Here is a 25,004-nt window from a genome sequence, read left to right as displayed (position 1 = left end):
CAAACTCACATCCAGAACGACGAATCTTCTCAAAACTCGCTACCTCCGCTCAGTTTGCAGTAAACAACTGCGGCTCCCAGTCGTGAACCATTTTAACTCCCCCTCCCATTCCTTAGACGACATGTCCGTCATGGGCCTCCAGCAGTGCCACAATGATGCCACCCGAAGGTTGCAGAAACAGCAACTCATATTCCGCTTGGGAACCCTGCAGCCCAATGGTATCAACGTGGACTTCACGAGCTTCAAAATCTCCCCCTCCCCCACTGCATCCCAAAACCACCCCAGCTCGTCCCCACCTCCCTAACTTGTTCTTCCTCTCACCTAACCCCTCCTCCCACCTCAATTTCCCACCTACTAACCTCATCCTGCCTCCTTGACCTGTCCGTCCTCCCCGGACTGACCTATCCCCTCCACACCTACACTCTCCCCTCCACCTATCTTCTCCTCTATCTTCGGTCCGCCTCCCCCTCTCTCCCTATTTATTCCAGAACCCTCTCCCCATCCCCCTCTCTGATGAAGGGTCTAGGCCTGAAATGTCAGCTTTTGTGCTCCTGAGATGCTACTTTGCCTGCTGTGTCCATCCAGCTTCACACTTTGTTAGCTTGTGTACTATTATTGTCAGTTTGACAGGATAGATGCTGGAAGAGGTTTGCCTTCAGCATGGAAACAGACCCTTCAGTCCAACCAGCCCATGCCAACCATAATCCCACATTAAACTAGTACCCCCAGCCTGCACTTGGCCTGCATCCCTTCAAACATTTATGTACCAAACTAAATGTCTTTTTGACATTTTAGTTGTAACTGCATCCACCACTTCCTCTGGAAGTTCACAAACTGAACCACTCTAAGCAGAAAATTTCTTTTTAAAATCCATCTCCTCTGATCTTAAAATCTCATCCCCTCATCTTGAAATTCCCCACCCTATGGAAAAAAACACCTGCCATTCTTATCTATAACCTTATCTATAACGCTCATTATTTTATCAACCTCTATCAGGTTATCTCTCAACTTCCTACATTCTAGTGAAAAACATACCAGGCTATCCAGCATCTTCTTAGAACTCAAAGCATCCTTTCCCGGCAACATCCTGGTGAATCTCTTCTGAACACTCTCCAGCTTCATAATATCTTTCCTACAAGAGGATGACCAGAGCGAGACAAAGTACGCAAGAGGCCTCACCAACATCCTGTACAATCTCAATGTAACGTCCCAACTCCTATATTAAGAGGTCTGAGCAATGAAGGCATCAGTTCTGAGGAAGGGTCACCAGACCCAAAACGTTAGCTCTGATTTACTTTCCCCAGAGATGCTGCCAGGCCTGCTGAGCTTTTCCAGCAACTTTGGTTTTTGTCCCCAGCCCATTACCTGGGATTCTGGATCCAGCAATAATTTCACTAGATCATCGCCTCCCCATCCTTTCAGTTGTACCATTCTTTCAGCTGTTAACGACAGATTTTTAAGAAGACATAAAATTGTCAGTTTCTAGGTATTATAAGAGAGATTATGAGAATAAATTAGCAGTCAACATATAAGGGAATCCAAATATTTCATAAAAATACACCAATAGTTAAAAGGTAGTCCGTAAGACATAAGAACAGAGTAAATCTGTAGTATATGTATTCTGTTGGACTGTTCAATGAGTTTATGGGTAATGTATTAATCCTCAACTTTACCCTCTTAACTATTCCCTTGACCCCTAATTTCCTCATGTGGAATTCTAGAACCAGAGGCAGAGGGTTTAAAGCTTTATGGGGGGGTGGTCTTTTAAGAGTCCTCTGTTCTGTCAGTGTGTCAGTTATGTTTGAAATGCTCTTCCACAGGGCATACAGGAGAACTGGGTCATTGAATATATTGATGGCTGAGTTGAACAAATCCTCACCTTCAAGAGTTTCAAAGTCAGGCAAAGTGGTTTTCAGATCATACACAGATTAGCCATGACACTACTGAAGAATGGAACAGACTCATTTTGCCAAATAGCCCACTCCTGCTCTCCTCTTCTGATCTTAAGACAGGGAAATTAAACCCTCCCTGCCAGGGACAAACATACCCCAGAATTTTATTTAAAACACAAAAAGTCACAGTTGTATTTCTTCTGGATACAGAATTATCAGTTTCTCAAAACACGTGAAAAGAAAAAAATCAACTAAAGCGAGCACTAAATCTCATGATTCCCAGGACCCAGTATAAGCTCTGCAAACACAAGTGCAGGCTCACAGAAGTGAGGCCTAACTTCAGGATCCCCAAGCCATATTAGTAAACAACTTACTAGCAGCTCTGATAGTATTACGATATAGTGCTTGGCACGGACTCCTGTTGCTAGAATACCTGACTTTCATCAATGAACCTCGGCAATTCCACATTACATTTACAAATGTATATTTATAACAAAGAAATGCACTTGTTAAATTCTCAGCAATGAATTTCAAAGCTTTGTTTTTAACAATTCAATATATCGGCTCAATGAAGATCCTCATGTTTGGCTCACCATTCTTGGAAATTAATTCATAAGCACAGTGCTTTAAAGTCAATGATTACATTTGGGCACGTAGTGGAGGTGATAAGACACAAGCACAACATCGATGAATTCTAACCTGGGAATTTAATGCAGGTAGGATCTCACTGGTAAATTTTTGACAGTCTGTAATTTCAATGTCGAAGTCACACAACAGCAAGTTATAGTCCAACAGTCTTATTTAAAAATCACAAGCTTTCATGGCACTGCTCCTTTATCAGATGAAGTGGACAGAGGTGCACAGGCACAGAATAAATAAGCGGAGACTGACACTATTTGTAGTTACCTGTTGACACTCCTACTTGCCTGGTATTATCTTGCCATCATCTCTCTGCTGATGTATTCTGTGCCTGTGCATCTCTCTTTACTTCACCAGATGGAGAAGCGGTGCTCCAAAAGTTTGTGATTTTAAATAAATCTGTGGCTGTGGGACTCTTCGACTTTGTCCACTCTAGTCCAACAGTGGCATCTCCGCATTATAATTTCAATAAGAGGTCAGACTCTGATTTGAAACTATGAAATAAGATAGTTAAAAAGCCTGGATTTATAGAAGCTGATTAACATTGAATGTTAGCTGTTAATCAACTCAACACTAAACTGAGAATGCTGGTAAAATTCAGCAGGTCTAGCAACATCTATGGAGAGAGAAAAACCAAGTTAACATTTTGTGTCCGTCATAACCCTTCTTCAGAACTGAAAGGGGTAGGAAAATGTCTTCCTTATACTTTTGCAGAAGCAGAAGAGAGATGAAGGAAACAGATGTAGAGGCCAGTGCAAAATACAAAAGGATAAACAGATTTCGCTGCGATAAACAAGCACACCCTTATATCTGCAAGTAATAGTTTTCATAGCCGCTTTAGTAAAATACACTTTACACAGCACTTCCACATCATGAACAATGTTACAATAATCCATTTGCAAAGGTGTCTTTCAACCAAAATATGTTTGAAAATCACTGATGTAAAGAAATTAATCGTTAGCATCTTCCCAAATACAAGGGGTCGGCACAACATTGTGGGCTGAAGGGCCTGTTCTGTGCTGTACTGTTCTATGTTCTATGTTCTAAGGGCGTGTGGTGTGATAGAGAGTCAGAATAGTAGGTCTATCTCAGAGAAACACGTTTCTGTGTCAGTGGTTGTCTGCAACCCCTCAGCTTACTCTTACAGCTTTTTTAGCATGGACCAGAAGTCTTTATTGAGGATTCTTCCCTCGTACAATTAAATTGCAGCCAACACCATTACCTATGACAATGCATCATCAAAGTGGAAGAAACCCAAATCCCCTTTCCTAAAGGAAGAGGGGCCACCGACTGCAAGCATTTCCCTCAAGGTGTGGAACTCCCAGATGGAGATAGACTTATTGATCTGGAGGAGTAGAGGGGTGCAATGGGGGTGGGGGTGATGAAGCCTTGATGGTTTTCAGTACCATGAGATGTACAGTGGGAGATTGCTGAAAGTTTCACCAGCTTTGACTTTAAAAATCTAATGCTTTTATAAATTGATTGTGCAGAACAGCCAACTCTCAACAAAAATTCAGAAAAATCTAAAAAAATTAATGAACACTTCTTCAATACTTGATTCACATTTTTATATAAAGGTGTGCACGCTGGTACCAAAACAAACTTTATTCATCAAGCCAACGCCCTTGTTTGGAAAGAACGTGAGCCAGGAAGGTACTAATATATTCGGGCATTGGCTAAACCCGAAACACTACATGTGTAGCGTCTACCACCTATCCTCCTCCTCCTCCTCTAACCAAAGGAAAAAAGAAGACTGTATGGATGGTCGGTAAGGTAAGGCTTTTTTTCATTCTTCTGGAAATCTAGAGTAGAGGGACTGGAAGCTAGGGCAGTTGCATGCTCCTCTTACAGGATTGGGGGGGTGAGGTGGTCACTGCTGGTGTCCCCTCTGACTTCACCTATGTGGAGTGTACCCAACTGCAGCTCCTCACAAACCATGTTAGGAAACTGAAGTGGAGCTGGATGAACTCTGGATCATTTGGGAGGCTGAGGGGGTGATAGAGAGGAGTCATAAGGAGGTGGTCACACCCAAGGTATAGGAGAAAGGTGGGTGGGTGACTGCCAGGAGGGGGAAAGGAAATAGGCAGACAGTGCAGGGATCCCCTGTGGCCATTCCCCTCAATAATAAGTATACTATTTTGGATACTGTTTGGGGGGGGGGGGGGGGTGGGGGGGAGAGAGAACCTACCAGGGGAAGGCCATAGCGGACAGGTCTCTGGCACCGAGCCTGGCCCTTAGAACATAGAACACAGAACATTACAGCACAGTACAGGCCCTTCAGCCCTCGATGTTGTGCCGACCTGTCATACTGATCTCAAGCCCATCTAACCTACACTATTCCACGTACGTCCGTATGCTTATCCAATGACGACTTAAATGTACTTAAAGTTGGCGAATCTACTACCATTGCAGGTAAAGCGTTCCATTCCCTTGCTACTCAGGGCACAGAAAGGAAGGGGAAGAGAATCAGAGAGCAATTGTAGTGGGGGTTTCGACAGTAAGAGGCACAGACAGGTGGTTCTGCAGACACGAATAAGACAAACTGATGGTGTGTTGCCTCCCGAGTGACAGGGTCCGTGATGTCTCGAAGAAACATCCTTATGGGGGAGGGTGAGCAACCAGCAGTCATGGTGCACATCAGTACCAATGACATAGGTAGAAAAAGGACTGAGAATGTGAAAAATGAATACAGGAAGTTAGGTTGGAAGCTGAAGTCCAGGTCAAACAGGGTAGTTATCTCTGGGTTACTACCAATGCCACATGATAACGAGGTAAGAAATAGGAAGAGAGTGCAGCTAAACACATAGCTACAGGGCAGGTGTAGGAGAGAGGGCTTCCATTATGTGGACAATTGGAGCATATTCTGGGGAAGGTGGAACCTGTACACTAAGGATGGGTTGTACCTGAACCGGAAGGGCACAAATATCCTGGGAGGGAGATTTGCTCAAGCTATACGGGATGTTTAAACTAGATTGGCAGGGGTGGAGAACAGGATTTGTAATTCAGAGGATGAGGTATTCAGCCTTCCAACAGACACAACAGGTTGTTAATAAAGAAATGTGGTCGATGGAGTGTAATTGTGGACACAGAGATGGTTTGAGGTGTGTATACTTCAATGCTAGACGTATCAGAAATAAGGCGGATGAACTTAGATCATGGGTCAGTACTTGGAACTATGATGTTGTAGCCATCACAGAAACTTGCATAACTCAGGGACAGGAATGGTTGTTGTAAGTTCTAGGATTTAGATGCTTTGAAAGAAATAGGGAGAGTGGAAAAGAAGCAAGGGAGTGGCATTGCTATTCAGGGCTAGTAATAGCAGCTACTATAGATGAAAGGCATTGCTATTCAGGGCTAGTAATAGCAGCTACTATAGATGAAAGGCATTGCTATTCAGGGCTAGTAATAGCAGCTACTATAGATGAAAGGCAATTCGAGAATGATATGTCTGCAGAATCAGTTTGGGTTGAGGTCCGGAACAAGAAAGGAGCAGTCTCTCTGTTAGGGATTTTTTAAAAGACCCCCTAATAGTTGCAGAGAAGTGGAGGAGCGGATTGGGAGGCAGATACTAGAAAGATGCAGAAATCAAAGTTGTAGTCATGGGTGACTTCAACTTTCCAAAAATTGAATGGAAACATTTTAGTTGTGGTAGTTTAGATGGAGCAGACTTTGTCCAGTGCATTCAGGAAGGATTCCTGACACAGTATGTAGATAGATCAACACAAGGAGAGGCCACTTTGGATTTGGTGCTTGGCAATGAACCAAGCCAAGTGTTAGACTTGTTGGTAGGAGAGCATATTGGTGCTAGCGATCTAACTCTGTTACTTTTACAACGGTCATGGAAAAGGACAGGTACATACAGCAGGGTAAGGTTGATAATTAGGGGAAGGGTAATTACAATTCTGTTAGGCAAGAACTGGGTAACATAAAATGGGAACAGATGCTGTCAGGGAAGACCACTGTTGAAATGTGGAGATTGTTTAAGGAATGCATACTGCATGCGCTCGATATGTTTGCCCTTAGCAGGCAGGGAAGATGCTGTCAAGTGAGGGAGCCTCGGTTCTCAAGAGAGGTCAAACGACCGGTTAAGAGGAATAAAGATGCTTATATAAAGATTTAGGAAACAACCAACAGAAAAGGCTCACAGGGATACAAGTTATCCAGGATGGAGCTGAAGAAAGGGCTTAGGAGAGCTATAAGGGGGCATGAGAAAACCTTAGTTAGTCTTATGACAGTGGTGGGCAAATTATTGGAAAGGGCTCTGATTTATGATCACTTGGAAAGTCACAGTTTGATTCAAGATAGTCAGCATGGATTTGTGAAGGGTAGATCATGCCTCACAAACCTTGTTGAATTCTTTGAAGAGGTGACCAAACACATGGATGAAAGTAGAGCAGTGGATGTGATATACGTTAATTTTAGTAAGGCGTTTGATAATGTTCCTCCTGGTTGGCTCATGCAGAAAGTAAGGAGGCATGGGATAGGGAGAAATGTGGATTCAGAATTGGCTGACACTTCAACATGGTGCTCAGTTACGAATCGTGTACCACAAGGACCTGTTCTGGGTCCCCTTCTATTTGTGATTTTTGTAAATGATTTGGATGAAGGAGTGGAAGGGTGGATTAGTAAATTCACAGACGATTCGAAGGTGGGTTGAGTTGTGGATAGGGCAGAGGGCTGTTCTAGGTTACAAAAGGGTCATTGATAGGATGCAGAGCTGGACTGAGAAGTGGCAGATGGTGTTTAACCCTGAAAAGTGTGAGATGATTCATTTTGGAAGGACAAATTTGAAAGTAGGATACAGGGTTAATGGAAAAATTCTTGGCAGCGTGGAGAAGCAGAGGGATCTTGGGGTTTATGTCCACAGTTCCCTGAAAGCTGCTACCCAGGTGGATAGAGTTGTTAAGGCGGCGTATGGGGTGTTCGCTTTCATTAATAGAGGGATTGAGTTCAACAGCCGTGAAGTTATATGCTCCAGCTACAGCCTGGTTCGTCCACATCTGGAGTATTGTGTACAGTTCTGGGCGCCACATTACAGGAAAATGTGGAAGCATTGGAAAAGGTGCAGAGGAGATTTACGAGGATGTTGCCTGGAATGGAGGCAAGGTCTTACGAGGAAAGGGTGAGTGTGTTAGGGCTTTTCTCTTTAGAAAGACGAAGGATAAGAGGGGACTTGATAGAGGTGTACAAAATGATCAGAGGCGTACAAAATGATCAGAGGCATAGACAGAGTGGATAGCCAGAGACTTTTTCCTAGGATGAGGTAGCTATTACAAGGCAGCATAGTTTTAAAGTGAGGGGAGGTAGACATAGAAGAGACATCAGAGGTAGGTTCTTTACTCAGAGTAGTCAAGATGAGGAAATGCATTGCCGGAGAGGGCAGTGTAGCCGGCCTCATTAGGGGCATTTCAGTGGCTCCTAATTAGGCATATGGATGATAGTATAAGGTAGGGGTGGAGGTTAGATAGACCTTAGGATAAAGGTAGAAGTACAGCACAAGATCATGGTCCGAAGGGCCTGTACTGATCTATGTTCCAAAGCCTATTTAAGTGCAATTGTATAACTTGAAAAGCAAATGCAACCAAAAGCTTATAGACATACAATACAATTAATATAAACAGAAAACATTCCAAATGACCTCAGAAATTGAAGCTCTTCAGTAAAGGAATGCTAGGCATGGAGGAAGTGCAAGCTCAAGATGATTAAAACCAAAGAACTGGATTCTGAAAATGTATTTAAAAGAGCTTGGACTGATATACATGAAGGAGGTGGATATAGAGAGAATGGAGAACTTTAAAAAATCAACTTCCGAGTAGATCTACCACTCCCAACATTATGCACCTTTGCTAGTACTGACAACCTCTGTGGGATTGAGACAGAAACCATCAACTATTTAAAAGGAACTTGCATATCCACCTAAAGTGCTGTAAACTGCAAGGCTATGGACCAGGTGCTGGAAAGTGGGATTACAATGGGTGGTTAGATTGTTCAGCCAGAATAGACATCATGGACCAAATGGCCTCTTTCTTTGCTGTAATATTTCTGTGGGTTGCATCCATCCTAATAATGCTGAATATTAATAATACAGCAAATTTGTACTCCAGTATTATCTGTATATGTCGAAGGGGTCAAACTCTGAAACTGAAAGCAGGTAGGGATCCAAGGATAGTTGGTAGGTCTGAATGGGGGAAATGATACCTCTGCCTTAGACTCAGTACCAGGACCATGTTCATTTGTTGCTGAAACAATGAGCATTCAAGTTCAACTGAAGTCTTCCAACACGTCTTTAAATAGCATCCCTCTTTAGCCTGGCTCTTTTTATCATAGTCTGTCGCTCCACCTATTTGCCAATCTCAAGTACTGTTAATCATGAGTGTAACTCCAAGCTTTTATTAGGGAACGACCTTGCTGGTTGAAGGCTGTTACTCTCTCAAACAATGAAATACAGTCCAAAGGGACTGGAAAAGTTATAGTAAGCCAGCAGGGATCTGCAGAAGTGTGGGGAAACCGAGAAAGATTCCAAGACCCTTCAGTGAATTATTGAACCTGAGGGGGTTGGAGTGGTTGAGTAAAAGCTCCTTGGACATTAAAACGGCCAAACTCAGGCCGGTCAGCTCAGAAAGGATCAGGATAGAATCTAAAGAGGTTGAATGGGTCAAAGCCAGGGCTGCAAAAGTAAAAGCAGGAAAAGAACAGAATGGCCCATGAAGGTTGAAAAAGTTTTTGTCACTCCAGGTTTTTAGTGAATTGAACTTTCATCACATGCCACAGTGGGGTCTGAATGCATGTCCCATGGAAATTAGCCTGGTGTTTTGTATACTTAACAGTATCATTATCCAATGCCATAGCCTCCATTGCAATTATTTAAATTATCTGGAAAAGAACACAAGGACAAAAACAACAGCACTTCCTCTGCAAAAACTGCCAGATATAAAGGAATGCTACCTCCATTATGTAAGAAAAAGTTCTAAAGATTCACCTCTTTCAATAGCATCTCAACAGCTTTGAAAATGGGATAAAGCATCTTTGTGAACATAAATTGTCCTAATTGCATGCCAACAGTCAGTTATCACTTGCCTAAAATGCCCTCATGAAAAGCTATGATTATAAGCTGGTCTTCCGGTTACAAAAAGGAACAACTTAAGAAGGTCTAAATGCATGAAGTAATACTGTAGCTCTCTCAACAGTTTTTCAAGCTCAGAACATCAGAGGCAGATAAGTTGAAACTAAAAACTGCAAGTACCATAGCAGAACCTAATTTTACAGGGTAAAGGCGGGCAAGTGGTAGTTAGATCAGTCAGGTAGCATTTTGGTCATAGTGACCGTAAACCAGTAAGATTTAAGGTAATTGAGGATAAGGACAAATATGGATTGCAAGTAAAGGTTCTGAATTGGGAAAGGGCCAATTTTAATAAAGTAAGTCAGGATCTGGCAAAAGTGGCTAGGGGCAGCTGGCTGCAGGAAAATCCACATCACAGCAATAAGAATCATTCAAAACGGTGACAATAAGAATACAGAGCCAATGTGTTCCCATAAAGGTGAAGTGTGGGATCAACAAATCCAGAGAACCCTGGATGTCAAGAAATGCACAGAACGACCAAGAAAGCTTATGACAGATATGAAAGGCTCAAAACAACTAGTGCCTGAGAGAAGTATAGCAAGTGCAGGGGTTTACTTAAAGAAAATTAGAGTGAAAAAGCGGCATGAAAAAACACGCATGAGTTTAAGGAAAACCCAAAAGGTGTTTTAGAGGTAAATCAAAGGAAGAAAATAACCATTGATAGAGGGGGGCCCTTTAGGGACAAAAGAATGGTAATCACAAAAGAGAGAGAACAAATTATTATAGAATTCAAGGAGAGAAACTGTGGTACTCTTGAAAAAATTAATAATACGAGAGAAGGTATTAACAGTTTTAGCCGGCTTAAAAGCCTGAGGGGACCTGACTGAGGTTGGCAGTTATATTTGATTTGATTTTGATGAAGAGTCAATTTCCAGATTTAAGGTAAGCAGGAGATTTAGAGGGAAATGAGGATTTTTTTTAATTTTACCCAGAGGGCTCTGGGTATTTGGAACGTACAGCCTAAAAGGATGCCCTCAAGGCATTTAAGAAGTATTCTGCAAAGCACTTGAAAGACCATAGTATACAAGTCCATGGGTCAAATGCTGGAAAGAGATTCCTGTAGATGGATGTTTGATGACCAGCATTAGACATGATGAACCGCAGGGCCATTTTCCATGCCATAAAAGCTATGACCCCAAGGATGTGAGCAGATAAAACGACATTCAAAGTTTCTGGCGTCAAGTGAAGTCAAATATTGGGCAGGTAAGCCTGCTGGCCCTGACAGTTTGCATCCTAAAAGGAGTATCTCCAATTATAATGGAGGTATTGTTTGCAATTTTCCAAAAAGCCTTGGATCTGGAAAAGTACTGGAGGATTAGAAAATTGCCCACAAAACACCTCTTTCAAAGAGGCAAGGGAGGCAAAAAGCGATTTGCCTAACATCTATTGCTGGAAAAACATTATCAATTATTAAAGAAGTAACAGCAGAACATTTGGAAAATCATGATCTAATCAAACAGAAACAGCATGGCTTTGTGAAAGGGAAATAGTTTCTGATTCATTTATTATCATTTTTTGAGAAAGAAGGAAACCAGGAGGTGTGAATAACAGAAAGTACATCAGCATTGCTGAGAGCAAACCTATACAAATAAGACATAGTTTGGGAGTGGTGGGGAATGTGAATCAAAATGTAGGACAGACTTCGTGCTCTGATATTGTTGATCACAAATGACGAGTCCCAAAGGCTAGAGGTAAATTGCCTCAGCTGAAAATGAAATGCCATGTTCCTCCAGCTTGCATTGAGCTTCATTGGAGCACTTCAGCAGGCCTAGGATAGAAACATTCACATGAAAAAGGTGGTATTTTGAAATGGAAGCAACTGGAAAGTCAGAAGCATTCTTACATACAGAACAAAGTTATTCCTCATTACGAGCAGCAAATACAGTAGAATAGATTGGAAGTAGCGCAAGTAAACTGCTGCTTCACCTTGGACGTGTTTTGGGCGCCTTAGATAGTGAGGAGGGAAAGAGATAGAACAGCAAGTTTTAATCTTCTGCATTTGCATGGAAAGGTGCCATGGCAGTTGTTGTGGGAGGTGTTAGGGTCAGAATGATGTGTTTGATGATAGCATCCTGCTGGATATGGCAGAGGATGATTCTCCAAATGTCGAGATTGGTAGGGTAGAAAGCAAGCACAATCGGAACCCTATTGTTATATCTCAGGGATACAGATTCCTGTGGCACTCCACCTGTTGTAGGTTGCCATCCTGAAAAATTTCCCTTTATGTCAAATCTCTGTCTTCTATTAGTCAACCAATCATGTATTTATGCTAATAGACTATCTCAACAACATGGGCTCTTATGAAGTAGCCTTATGTGTGGTATGTTATTAAATGCCTTCAGAAATCCAAATATATTGTGTCTACGGGTTCTCCTTGATCTATTTCGCTTGTTAACCCCTACAAGAATTCGATTAAATCTGTCATCCACGACTGCCTCTTCATGTAGCCATGTCAACTCTCCTTCATTAGAATATGCATTTCTGAATGTTCTGCTGCTATATCCTTTACAAGAGTCAAAAAGTTGTACAGCATGGAAACAGACTCCTCGGTCCAAGTCATCCATGCCAACCAGATATCCTAAATAAATCTAGTTCCACATACCAGCACTTTGCCCAGATCCCTCGAAACCGTTCCTATTCGCATACCCATGCAGAGGCCTTTTAAATGTTCTAATTGTGCACACTTGCACCACCACCTTTGGCAGCTGGTTCCATACCCGCACCACCCTCTGTGCTTTAGGGCCCTTTTTAATCTTTCCTCATCTTAAACCTAGACCCTCTAGTTTTGGACTCCCCCACTCTGGGAAAATGACCTTGGCTATTCACGCTATCCTTGCCCCACATCTCAAAGTCACTCCTCAGCCTCCAATGCTGCTGGGAAAATTGCCTCAGTCAATTCAATCTCTCCCTGTGGCTCAAACCCTTCAACCCAACAACATCCTTGTAAATCTTATGTGAACCCTTTCAAAGCTTGACAACATCTTTCCCATAGCAGGGAGGCCTGAAAATTAAACTCAATATTCCAAAAGTGGCAATAGACTCATATTTCTCTAATGATAGCTGTTAAGTTAACTTGCCTGTGGTTAACTTTTATTTTGTCTTTATCCCTTTTTGAATAAGACAGTGTATTAATGGCAGTTTTCCAATCATCTGGCACTTCTCCAGAATCTAAGGATTTTAGAGTATTATTGAAAGATTGCATATCCACTATTTCTGTAGCTACTTCTTTTAATATCCTAGGATGGAGGTTGTTCAGGACTCCTTTCAAGAAAGAAGCAAATAACTTTCAGGTCATCTTTATGGGTAGAGATTGTACATCCATGGTAAAGAGGTGGTGGTTGGGCGAAGTACCTGGAAGTTGTAGAACCAACAGAGCACCATAAGATTCACAAATGAAATGTCAAGAGACTGGAACAGAGGAAGAAAAAATGTCAAGAAACATGTTCAGTGAGGCAGGAACAGGCTGAAACAATGGGTCTTATTTGCAGATTTTGAATGGAAGGTAGAAGAGAGCTGGGCGGGGTTGGTGGACTATAATGTGCAAAGCCCTAGTGTCGAGGTCTCCAGAGGAGATGAGGTCAGTGACGATTCTGGAAATAATAGCTTGATGCTCAGTGGGGTTGCAGTCCAGGGAAGATAGGAGTAAGCGCATAAGAGTTGGGACTCAAGCCTCCGCAAGATAGATGTTATCTGGCCTGCAACAAAACCACCCTTCTCAGCAGGTTTGAGAACAAGTCAGGGTTAGACCTGAGAGATTGGAGTCCAGAAAGTTCAGTGAAAGACACATTAGAATAGGTGAGAGGAAAAGTGAAATTAAGATCGCCAATGTCATGTCAAAAGTTATCAATGAAGAGATAGAATACAAGCATAAGGCCAGATAGAAGGCCCAGTTTGAGGAATAATACTACAGACAGGTGAAAGAGTCTGTGAAAAATGGAGGGTTCCTATTTAAAGAAGTTGGCATGGAGGTAAAGGCAATAGAAGAGTTCACCATCATACCATGCCTGAAGTACATTGCTCTCCTCTCTTCTCTTTCAAGATTTGATTTGAAAACAAAAACTTAACAAAAAAATTGACAAAGATCTCACTCTAATTTGCACTACCGCTGACACAGTATCTCTGAAGCCTTCAAGCTGGTTAGTTCAGGAAATACATAGTTGGCTGCCCCGTTCACTCAGATTCCAAATGCTCTATTTTTGTCACTGCACTAATATCTGGTCATACCTCAAGTCATCATTTTTATTAAACTGATTGGTGCTAGGCAAAGCTCAACTAACAACAGAAGCAATCGACAGGAAATCTGGACTTATACCCCCAGTCTGGTTGAAAACAAATTGTTGCAGAGTAACTTTCTCCTCAATGCTCTAACCGGTGTTCGAAATAGTTACTAACAAAAGTAGGTGGAATCCACTATAAAAGGTTTGTTAAACAGTTTAAAACTAAATTTTAAGAAAGCAAAGATGAAAACAACAAATTTGCAAGTAACGTAAAAGGTGAAAACACACAGGTAAGTAAACATCAAAAAATACATTGTGTTTATGAAAATAACTTCTGATTAAGATTCCTATCTGAAGTGTTATCTTTCTCTTTAACTTGAAATACTCTGCTATATATTGCCAGTAGTTCATGTCTTGCAACAGGACTTTTGATTTATTCATGTGGCAAAATATGATCACAGCAATTTCTGGGAAATTCAAAGAGAAAAAAAAAAAAAGAGGGAAGGATAGAGGCAAATATATTTAAGGATCACCAAACTATGCATTGTTTTATGAACCTCATGATCATTCCAGCCATCTCAGTCAAAATGAAGCAAGGATACAAGGAACAGATTAGAGTAGGAGAAAACATTACAAGTAACTGGAAAAAATGACTAATTTGGGGGAGGAAGATAATCTGAAGACAGGCAATTAAAAGTAGCATTAAACTGAATTTAAAATCAGCAGTCCACTGTGCTGCTGTGTTTTGTTCAACAAGTTCCTAGCATCTCAGTGCAGAAAACTAGCTACTGAGCGTTACCTTGACACCTTAAAAGCTTTGTCTAACAGGCTCAAACAGTGTCTGCAGGGGAGAAGTACAATTGCAGCAGATTGTACAACCTGACAATACAGAAATACTGGATAACCAAGTGTGGAGTTGGATGAACACAGCAGACCAAGCAGCATCTTAGGAGCACAAAAGCTGACATTTCAGGCCTAGACCCTTCATCAGAAAAGGGGGAACAGAAGAGAGGGTTCTGAAATAAATAGGGAGAGAGAGGGAGGCGGATCGAAGATGGATAGAGGAGAAGATAGGTGTAGAGGAGACAGACGACGGGGTGGGGATGCAGCCTATAGAGGTGAGTGCAGTCGGGGAGGTAGGGAGGGGACAGGTCAATGGGGCAGGATGAGGTCAGAAGGTAGGAAATGGAGGTGCGGCTTGAGGTGGGGGTGGGGGGGGAAATGGGCGAGAGGAAGAATAAGTTAGGGAGGTGGAACAAGCTGGGCTGGTTTTGGGATGCAGTGGGGGGGGGGGGGGGGGGCGGATTTTGAAGCTTGTGAAATCCAAGCTCGGGGACCGCTTTGCAGAACGCCTGCGCTCGGTTCGCAATAAACAACTGCACCTCCCAGTCGCGAACCATTTCAACTCCCCCTCCCATTCCTCAGACGAAATGTCTATCTGGGGCGCCTGCAATGCCACAATGATGCCACCAGAAGGTTGCAGGAATAGCAACTATATTCTGCTTGGGAACCCTGCAGCCCAATGGTATCAATGTGGACTTCACAAGCTTCAAAATCTCCCCTCAAGCCGTACCTCCATTTCCTACCTTCTGACCTCATCCCTCCCCCTTGACCTGTCCGTCCTTCCCGGACTGACCTATCCCCTCCCTACCTATCTTCTCCACTATCCATCTTCGATCCATCTCACCCCTCTCCATAATTATTTCAGAACCCTCTCCCCAGCCCCTTTTTCTTCTTAGGCCCAAAATGTCAGCTTTTGTGTTCCTAAGATGCTGCTTGGCCTGCTGTGTTCATCCAGCTCCACACTTTGTTGTCTCGGATTCTCCAGCATCTGCAGTTCCCATTATCTCTAATACAGAAATGCTACTAGCACTGTTCAAGAATTTGAGAAAACATCTCAATTTCAAACATTGAAAATATTACTAATCTTTTTATTTTGGTGAATAAAGTCACAGATAACCAGAGTTAAGATAATTTGCAGAAAGTAGCTTTGCTGTTATAACTTACTTTAAAGTGGCAGCAAGCAGAATAATTGGTAATGTTAAAGTTACCCTCTAGTGGATAGGGGGAAATTTTTTAATGGGGAAAAAGGTGGGGGAAATAGAGACCGAGAGATGGAGAAGATACTCATTGAGGTGTTGAACAAGTATTTAGTGCAGATCCAATGCTAGCAGCATTTATTTTTGATTTTGAAAGTTGTCCAGCCCTGCTTCCCCAAGACAAAGGCAATCAAGTCTTCATTAGGAAGCTTATACTAACAATCTCATACAAATATTCCACACTGAGGAATAACTTCACATGCAGAAATGCATATTCTCTATCACTGCAGAACTTGGTTTGAGCATCAGCATCAGGAAGTCAAATATCCCAGCCCAAGATCCTGCCATATCTGTATTGACAATGTAATGCTGAACATTTACAGCATCTCACATCTAGTCCCCAACAATGAGCCATGTTAGCCAAAACTAACACTGTGATGTATGTAAACTGATCAAAAAGCACCGTAATGTACATCTGATTGGGTTCCAGTAAATACAAATGAAACTGATTTATCAAGTTGTGAAAATAAGGAATGCTTAATCCTTAAAATGTTCTTCAACACACCAACTGCCGTCATTAAATATCCTCATACAATTAAGATAAGAATAAGGCATTTAAACAGTTATTGTTTAAAAAAAAATCAAATATGAAAATTAGTTTAGGCAGAGCCAAAATAGTTTTCAAAATGACATCTATTTGATGTTTCATTGTAAGATTTGTAAGAGCACAAGGGCCACTTAACTTCTAGGTATCTATGTTTACTGTTGTGGTTCCAGCTAGTTACCAGGCACTATGAAAGCAGGCTAATAATTATCGGGGATTATTCAGAGGACAATCTCCGTGAACAATGCCTGAGTTTGTAATCTGATGACTTTATTCTGCAGATTCTATCACATGGCAACTGCATAGGTTCACTGCCATTTGTGCTCAACTAGAAACATAAGTTATAATGGCGCAACTGGAATAATGCAATCCTCCGCTAATGATGGCTCAAGTTCAGTAAAAGAAAATCTAAATTGGACAAGATAATAAAATGTGAGGCTGGATGAACACAGCAGGCCAAGCAGCATCTCAGGAGCACAAAAGCTGACGTTTCGGGCCTGGACCCTTCATCAGAGAGGGGGATGGGGGGAGGGAACTGGAATAAATAGGGAGAGAGGGGGAGGCGGACCGAAGATGGAGAGTAAAGAAGATAGGTGGAGAGGGTGTAGGTGGGGAGGTAGGGAGGGGATAGGTCAGTCCAGGGAAGACGGACAGGTCAAGGAGGTGGGATGAGGTTAGTAGGTAGCTGGGGGTGCGGCTTGGGGTGGGAGGAAGGGATGGGTGAGAGGAAGAACCGGTTAGGGAGGCAGAGACAGGTTGGACTGGTTTTGGGATGCAGTGGGTGGGGGGGAAGGGCTGGGCTGGTTGTGTGGTGCAGTGGGGGGAGGGGATGAACTGGGCTGGTTTAGGGATGCAGTGGGGGAAGGGGAGATTTTGAAACTGGTGAAGTCCACATTGATACCATATGGCTGCAGGGTTCCCAGGCGGAATATGAGTTGCTGTTCCTGCAACCTTCGGGTGGCATCATTGTGGCAGTGCAGGAGGCCCATGATGGACATGTCATCAAGAGAATGGGAGGGGGAGTGGAAATGGTTTGCGACTGGGAGGTGCAGTTGTTTGTTGCGAACTGAGCGGAGGTGTTCTGCAAAGCGGTCCCCAAGCCTCCGCTTGGTTTCCCCAATGTAGAGAAAGCCGCACCGGGTACAGTGGATGCAGTATATCACATTGGCAGATGTGCAGGTGAACCTCTGCTTAATGTGGAATGTCATCTTGGGGCCTGGGATGGGGGTGAGGGAGGAGGTGTGGGGACAAGTGTAGCATTTCCTGCGGTTGCAGGGGAAGGTGCCGGGTGTGGTGGGGTTGGAGGGCAGTGTGGAGCGAACAAGGGAGTCACGGAGAGAGTGGTCTCTCCGGAAAGCAGACAGGGGTGGGGATGGAAAAATGTCTTGGGTGGTGGGGTCGGATTGTAAGTGGCGGAAGTGTCGGAGGATAATGCGTTGTATCCGGAGGTTGGTAGGGTGGTGTGTGAGAACGAGGGGGATCCTCTTTTCCTCTCCCATTTCCACTCCCCCTCCCATTCTCTTGATGACATGTCCATCATGGGCCTCCTGCACTGCCACAATGATGCCACCCGAAGGTTGCAGGAACAGCAACTCATATTCCGCCTGGGAACCCTGCAGCCATATGGTATCAATGTGGACTTCACCAGTTTCAAAATCTCCCCTTCCCCCACTGCATCCCTAAACCAGCCCAGTTCATCCCCTCCCCCCACTGCACCACACAACCAGCCCAGCCCTTCCCCCCCACCCACTGCATCCCAAAACCAGTCCAACCTGTCTCTGCCTCCCTAACCGGTTCTTCCTCTCACCCATCCCTTCCTCCCACCCCAAGCCGCACCCCCAGCTACCTACTAACCTCATCCCACCTCCTTGACCTGTCCGTCTTCCCTGGACTGACCTATCCCCTCCCTACCTCCCCACCTACACCCTCTCCACCTATCTTCTTTACTCTCCATCTTCGGTCCGCCTCCCCCTCTCTCCCTATTTATTCCAGTTCCCTCCCCCCATCCCCCTCTCTGATGAAGGGTCCAGGCCCGAAACGTCAGCTTTTGTGCTCCTGAGATGCTGCTTGGCCTGCTGTGTTCATCCAGCCTCACATTTTATTATCTTGGAATCTCCAGCATCTGCAGTTCCCATTATCTCTAAATTGGACAACATGCTTTTGGAGCACCAGAAATTATTTGCTACAAATAAATTAATGATCTTCTGTATGCCCCTCATTGATTGCAAGCCAACTAACGATCCCAAAAAAGAATATGGTACAAACTATAGTACAAATCTATTAAATGTAAAAATTGAACCACAAAAGAATGCGACAGTTAACAAGCTCAAATATAACAAATTACACAACATTTGGTTAACGTCACTAATACTAAACATGAACTATTGTCAATAATCCAATTAACTTGTGAAGATTGAGAAATAATCCATGGAGCTCTATAAGACAATCTTCACATGAGCCACAGAACAATAATAATACAAGACTGATGAGCTACAAGTAGACTGCTACATTACTTTTCTTAACCTTTAAGTTGAAGCATACAATTTAAACAATTAGTCCCAAAGTCTACCCAGATGCAAACACCATCATTTTTGGGCATTACACAAAAGTCTTCATATTGAAGAGTACATTATAGCTATTAAATTATTTGTATTTCCTCTGCAATGAAAATATTTTGCACATATTTGCAAAGCACAAAACAAGATTTTACTACTCAGATGATATCTATCTTTTCCAATACATTTAAAACATCTTTATATTAGCAAAGTTGAAATTATATATCATGAAAAACATTAGATTTATAAAAACAAAGCAAGACTGCTAACTGACAATATTCTCAGAAACCTTTAACGTCTTTCTTTTGCTCATCCATGCCTACATATACTTTCAACTTCTACACTGCTTGCTGAGGGCAACAAGAGTGTATAGCAAAGGGATGATAGAAGACATAATACAAAACAGACAAAAAGGAAATATGGAGCAAATTACACTGAAAGCTAAAACAAAGATCATAATTAAACTTCAAACAACTTAAATTTGACATTCAAGAAAATTATTGCAATAGTACATAGAAAATATGAATTTCTGAAGCTTTAGGGGATTTCCTCCATACCCATGGCTAAAAACTGATTTACACTCCTTAGCATCCCTCAAGTCAGTGACTCTGAGACCCATGTCATTCCACAGATAAAGGAAGAAATTAGGAAAAACTGCAAAAAAAACACAATAAAGCAACACAGATGGAAATAACGAAATTTAACTGGGGCTTCACACAGCTGCTGTTGCACTCTCAAATATCATGTTAAAATCACCAATGCTTCATTTGTTGCTGTTGCATAACAACAATATACCTGAACAAATAGATAGATAAACAGGTGAGTAAATATTCAAAATAGTTATTTGAAGATGCTTGTGCTCAGATCCAGAACACATTCCGGTCTGCTCATAACATCATGATGCTATTTAGCATTTGAGGGCTCAGTTTTTACAAAAGGCTGGAAAAACATGAAATTGAACAAATTAAAGCTAACTTAAAAGGGACATACAATTTATTGGCATTACCCCTTATGCAGCATGCCATAGTGCACTGAAAATGTGTTGGAAAAACTGTGATTATTATGCTGATATAAAAAGACAAGTTCTCCTGCATACTTCAAAATGAAAGATCTCATTCAGGGCAGCTGCTGCTGTTACAATTTACAATGTGCAGTTTCTCCTTCACAAAATCTTAATTCCAAAACTCATGCCACCCACACTACTGACAAGTTCCTTCTTACAGTTCTAGGTTGTTCCCAACTACAGGCTCATTTTGGGATGTGTAGTAGCACTTAATTGTGCCATTGTATCAATTGGCATAGATGTCGCATGTCCTGTTGCAGCTTGCTTTGTTAACCTCATGCAGTGGTGTACTGGTTGTCACCGGAACAGTAATCTAGAAACCCAGACTAATGTTCCGGGGATATGAGTTTGAATTTCATTGTGATTGATGGTAAAATATGAATTTGATAAAAATCTGGAATTAAATGCTAGCATAGTGGAAACCAGTTAATCATCATCAATCGTCATAAAAAGCCATTTGGTTCACCAATGTCTTAAAAGACGGAAATCTGCCATTGTTACCTGATTTGGATGACATGGAACTCCTAATCCACAGCAATCAGGGTGACTCTGAGCTGCCTTTTGGGAATTTTGGCTTAATTAAGCAATAAATGCTGGCCTAGCAAATGACACTGACGTCCTATGAAAAAAAATTAAACAAAACCTGCTTAGCATTCTTTGATTTTTCATTTGATTGGCATGTGAAACAGCCAGTGGCAGCGAGCTTGCCAGGTTCCTCTTTACTCTTCCATTTACATGTTTGTTGGCTTATTGACATTGGCACCTAATAAAGCAGTTTTGTTCAGGTTATAATTTGGCAATCATCCATAAAATGCAGCAGAGAAGCAGAAGCCGTTTGATGTATTGCTCAGCGTTTTCTCTCCATGAGCTGCTAAAGTTCATATATTCCTAGTGCTTTAGTAAGCAAGAAAGGGAGCAAGGTGGCTAAAACTTACAATTAGTCTTTGAGGCAGATGCTGCAAAGACACAACAAAATGAAAATCCACACATGGAGTACCATCAGCCAATGATCCACATTAGGCAACAATGTCATGGACATTACTTAATGGACGACTATATAAGTAAAATCTGCAGGAAAGTACCATTGGAAATACTTTATTTTTGATTCCAATTTCCACAACTGAAAAATATATGCATCTTAAAACATGAAATCAAAGTCAATTAACGTAGAATTTAAGAACACTTCGGAAAACGGATTGGAAAAAAGCATGCTGTGGCAGTCCACAGTGATACAATAAGTCTCAAATCAGCCAGACTGGGTAACTAACTTTCAATAGTACATTGCTAGACATGGCAATTTCTGTGCAGCATTTACAATGCACAAATAACATCTACTATCACAATAGCCTTTACAATTTAACAGTAACTTACAGAAATCCACACAATTAATCAACACCAACAGGAACCTGGTTATTTTCTTCTATCCTTTGCGCATTGAAATTTTGTTTCAAATTTTAAGATTATACACATGGTCTGGTTTAACACAATGGCATTGTGTGTTTTAAAGATTTATCCTTGCAAATGACAAATTCAATAAAATAAATGAATAAGACTGATAAATATATGTTTTAGTCAAGCCTCCAACTCAACTCATCATTCTCTTTCCTTCAAGTTCACGGTCCTCTTATCCTTCCAAAATCTCACCCTCTAGAGTCCCCAACCTATATCATGGCTCCCTTGACCTTGCCATCTCACATGGTCACTCAGTTGCAGTCACAGGTAAGGCCATTTCTGATCAGTTACTTATATCACTCAAAACCCATAAACCCTAATGCTACTTCCTTCCAATGTCTACACTTGGAAAAAGCTATCTTCTAATTACTATAATTGCACTTTCTGTTTAGCTTTGGTCTTCCATATATCACATTTCGACAGCAACTAGTTTACTGACCAATGCCATCACCTCTATCTATCTTTGATGTGCTAGCCTCCAGCCCCTCAGCTGTTTATGCTGTCTTACCCTCATCTCTTAAGTCAAAGGGAGGTATATTTGAAAGGACACGGCCACACAACACTACCAGACCTGGCAGGGTTTTTAAAAATTGTTCACAATTCTAGGATCACCCTGGATAACTCCCAGTTTCTTTTCTCGACTGCAGATGATCTCCTAAAACTTTGCTCTACCCATGCTGCCAACAAAAAAAGTGCAAGGAGCTCATGGGCTTCTCTAATACTGAATTGGAGACTATTCAATCAGAAAGCTCTACCAGTTCCCTCCTTTCCAGGAATCCACCGGAAAATCTGTCTCAAACTCTACTCTTTGCCCAAAACCCTGAACTGGGTTCTTTCTCCAGTTTTTCTCTCTATCTCCTGCAATATCCTCTTTGACTAAATGCTGTTTATGAGATCAACTTCTGCTCTCTTCATCTAATTCAGACTAAACTGGCCATCATTCAAGCTGATAAAGGACCATAAAGAGTCCTCTCTCCAATCATCCAAGTCCATATCCCCTTTAACTCCGTTGTCATTAACCATCTCCTCAAAAAAGCTAGCCATTAACACATCAAGTCTTCGTTCCAGTAATCATAGGATCTCTACAATGCAGACAGAGGCCATCAGCTCATCAAATCTAACCGTTCCAAGAGCATCCCACCCAGACCCACTCCATCCTCATAGCCCCACATTAACCATGGCTAATGCACCACACCCACACATCCCTGGACATTACAGGGCAATTTAGCATGACCAATCCACCTAACTTGCACATCTTTGGACTACAGGAGGAAACCGGAGCACCCAGTGGAAACCTACGTAGACACAGTGAAAACGTGCAAATTCCACACAGACAGTCACCAAAGGCTGAAATTGAACCACAGGTGGTAATACCTGTAATACAGGCAATACCTGCAGATGAAAACATGCAAAAACAATTGAATGTCTCATTGTGAGATATACATTCCAGAAGATGGGTTTTAATGTCCAGATGTAGATACTCCCTTTATATCCTCTGAGAGTTTGGCAACCGTTTTAAGATGTCGTAGCTCACTGTTTTTCTCTTTTTAAAGAAAAACTGTGGATTTTGGTATCTGTTGATGAGATTTTAAGACTTGGTTTTTCTTATCATCATTGCAATAAGACTACAAGTTTTGACGATGACTCAGAGGCAAGAGAATAGACAGGTTAAGGGAGTAGCAACATGGAGATGGATGGAATTTAATATGGGAAGTGTGGGGTTATTCACCTTGGTTGAAAAAAGGCACTGCATTTCTAATAACTGCAAAATGTGTTAATATTATGTGTATACAAGGAACAAAGTTAGCATGCAATCTAGAAAGCAAATGGTCTTTATTCTTGTACTACAACCCCCTTACACTAAAGATATCTTGCTACAATTGCACAGAGCTTTGGTGAGACCACATCCGTAATACTTTCTGCACCTTCATTCTCACCATTAAAGAAATACATATGCAGTGGAGGCAGTAAAAGGTTCACTAGATTGTCCCTAGGGTTGTCGTTGAGTTGTTGTAGAATAACAGGCTAACTGAATTGACCCTATATTCTCCAGAATTAACAAAAGGAGAGCCGATTGTTTTGAAATATCTAAGATTTAAGGTGCTCAATAGGGTGGACACTACATTTGAACTGCCAGCTGGGAAAACAAAAGCAAGGGGGTCAGAGTTTCAAGATAAGGAGTCAATCATTTAAGAAAAAGAAATGAAGAAATCTCTTCTCTCAAAGGCTTAACACATCTTTGAAATTCTCTGCACTGGACAGTTGTGGATTTTGCACAGTCGAATATATTTAAATCTGGGATAAACAGATTTGTATTATCTCTGTGAAGATGTCCATAAGGGTGTTACCTTCTACCTTGCATCTACCTTGTACGTTCTTCTGTTAAATTTTCCACAATAATTGCTCTGTCACTGACAGCCACACCTTCAGTTAGCAAGGTCCGGATTTCACTAAACCTCTACACTTCACTTTCCTCCTATGTGAACCTTCTTGAAGCCAATGTATTTGAATAACGTTTTGGTCATCAAAACAAATATATGCTTACATGACCAAGTATCTTACTTAATTTTAAAACGGTCATATGAAACACCTTGGTAAGTTATGTTAAATATACAATGCAGATGTAAACTATTGTTGTGCCAGTCCCAAATTAAATCTTTAGGTAGAACAAGGAGTTAGTTTAATAATATAGATATATTTAAAGAAATAAACAGATAAGAACGCAAGAGTGAAAGGTTAGATTACAGGGCTTGAAGATGCTTGTACTGAGCATGATCACTATAATACTGTAAACATGAGTTCCTCTGTTTTTATCTCCATGTTGAAAGCTGCTTCATGAATTCACAAAGTATCAGAGCTTTGAAACCATTGTGACATTTGCCATTCTTCTCATATTATGAAGCAAACAATTTGTGTGCTTATTTATACAGGAAATACACTTAATACCTTGTACAGTACAGGTTACAGCATCACAATAAGTGACATTACTAGGGATACATTTATGATGTAAAGCATTTGCAACAATAACAATGTCATAATAAATCAATAATTGTAGAATGGAAATATTACAAATGGAAGCACATCCTTCCACAATAAAATATCTGTGGTCAGCTCCAATTTATTTTGGCATGTTGAAACTGAACATAACCCAAAATTGTCAATTATTATAACAACTATCTGAAATATTCTGCAGCTGTCTATCCTTGGAAATAGTATAAAAACAAAAAGTTCAATTTTTGTTTCTACAATGTAGGTAACAAAATCTTAAACATGAATAATGGCGCTACAATACACAGTAATCTCCAAGAACAGCAGCTGAGCCACAAGACCATGAACTTGACGTATATCAACATGAATAGGGTACATCATATTCAACAATTTCCATTGACAGAAACAGAGTGAAAACTATTAGCGAGCAACATC

General features: G+C 41.6%; 1 protein-coding gene across 5 annotated transcripts in view; it reads right to left on the bottom strand.

Annotated features, from left to right (window-relative positions):
- LOC125461136 (tubby-related protein 3-like) overlaps positions 1-25,004 on the bottom strand; it is an 86,318-nt gene that overhangs the window by 60,219 nt on the left and 1,095 nt on the right. The window lies entirely within an intron of this gene.

The sequence above is a fragment of the Stegostoma tigrinum genome, chromosome 18 (genome assembly GCF_030684315.1).
Source record: "Stegostoma tigrinum isolate sSteTig4 chromosome 18, sSteTig4.hap1, whole genome shotgun sequence".
Classification (NCBI taxonomy): domain Eukaryota; kingdom Metazoa; phylum Chordata; class Chondrichthyes; order Orectolobiformes; family Stegostomatidae; genus Stegostoma; species Stegostoma tigrinum.
The sequence above is the reverse complement of the archived record's forward strand: the minus strand, read 5'-3'. Positions and strand labels throughout refer to the sequence as shown.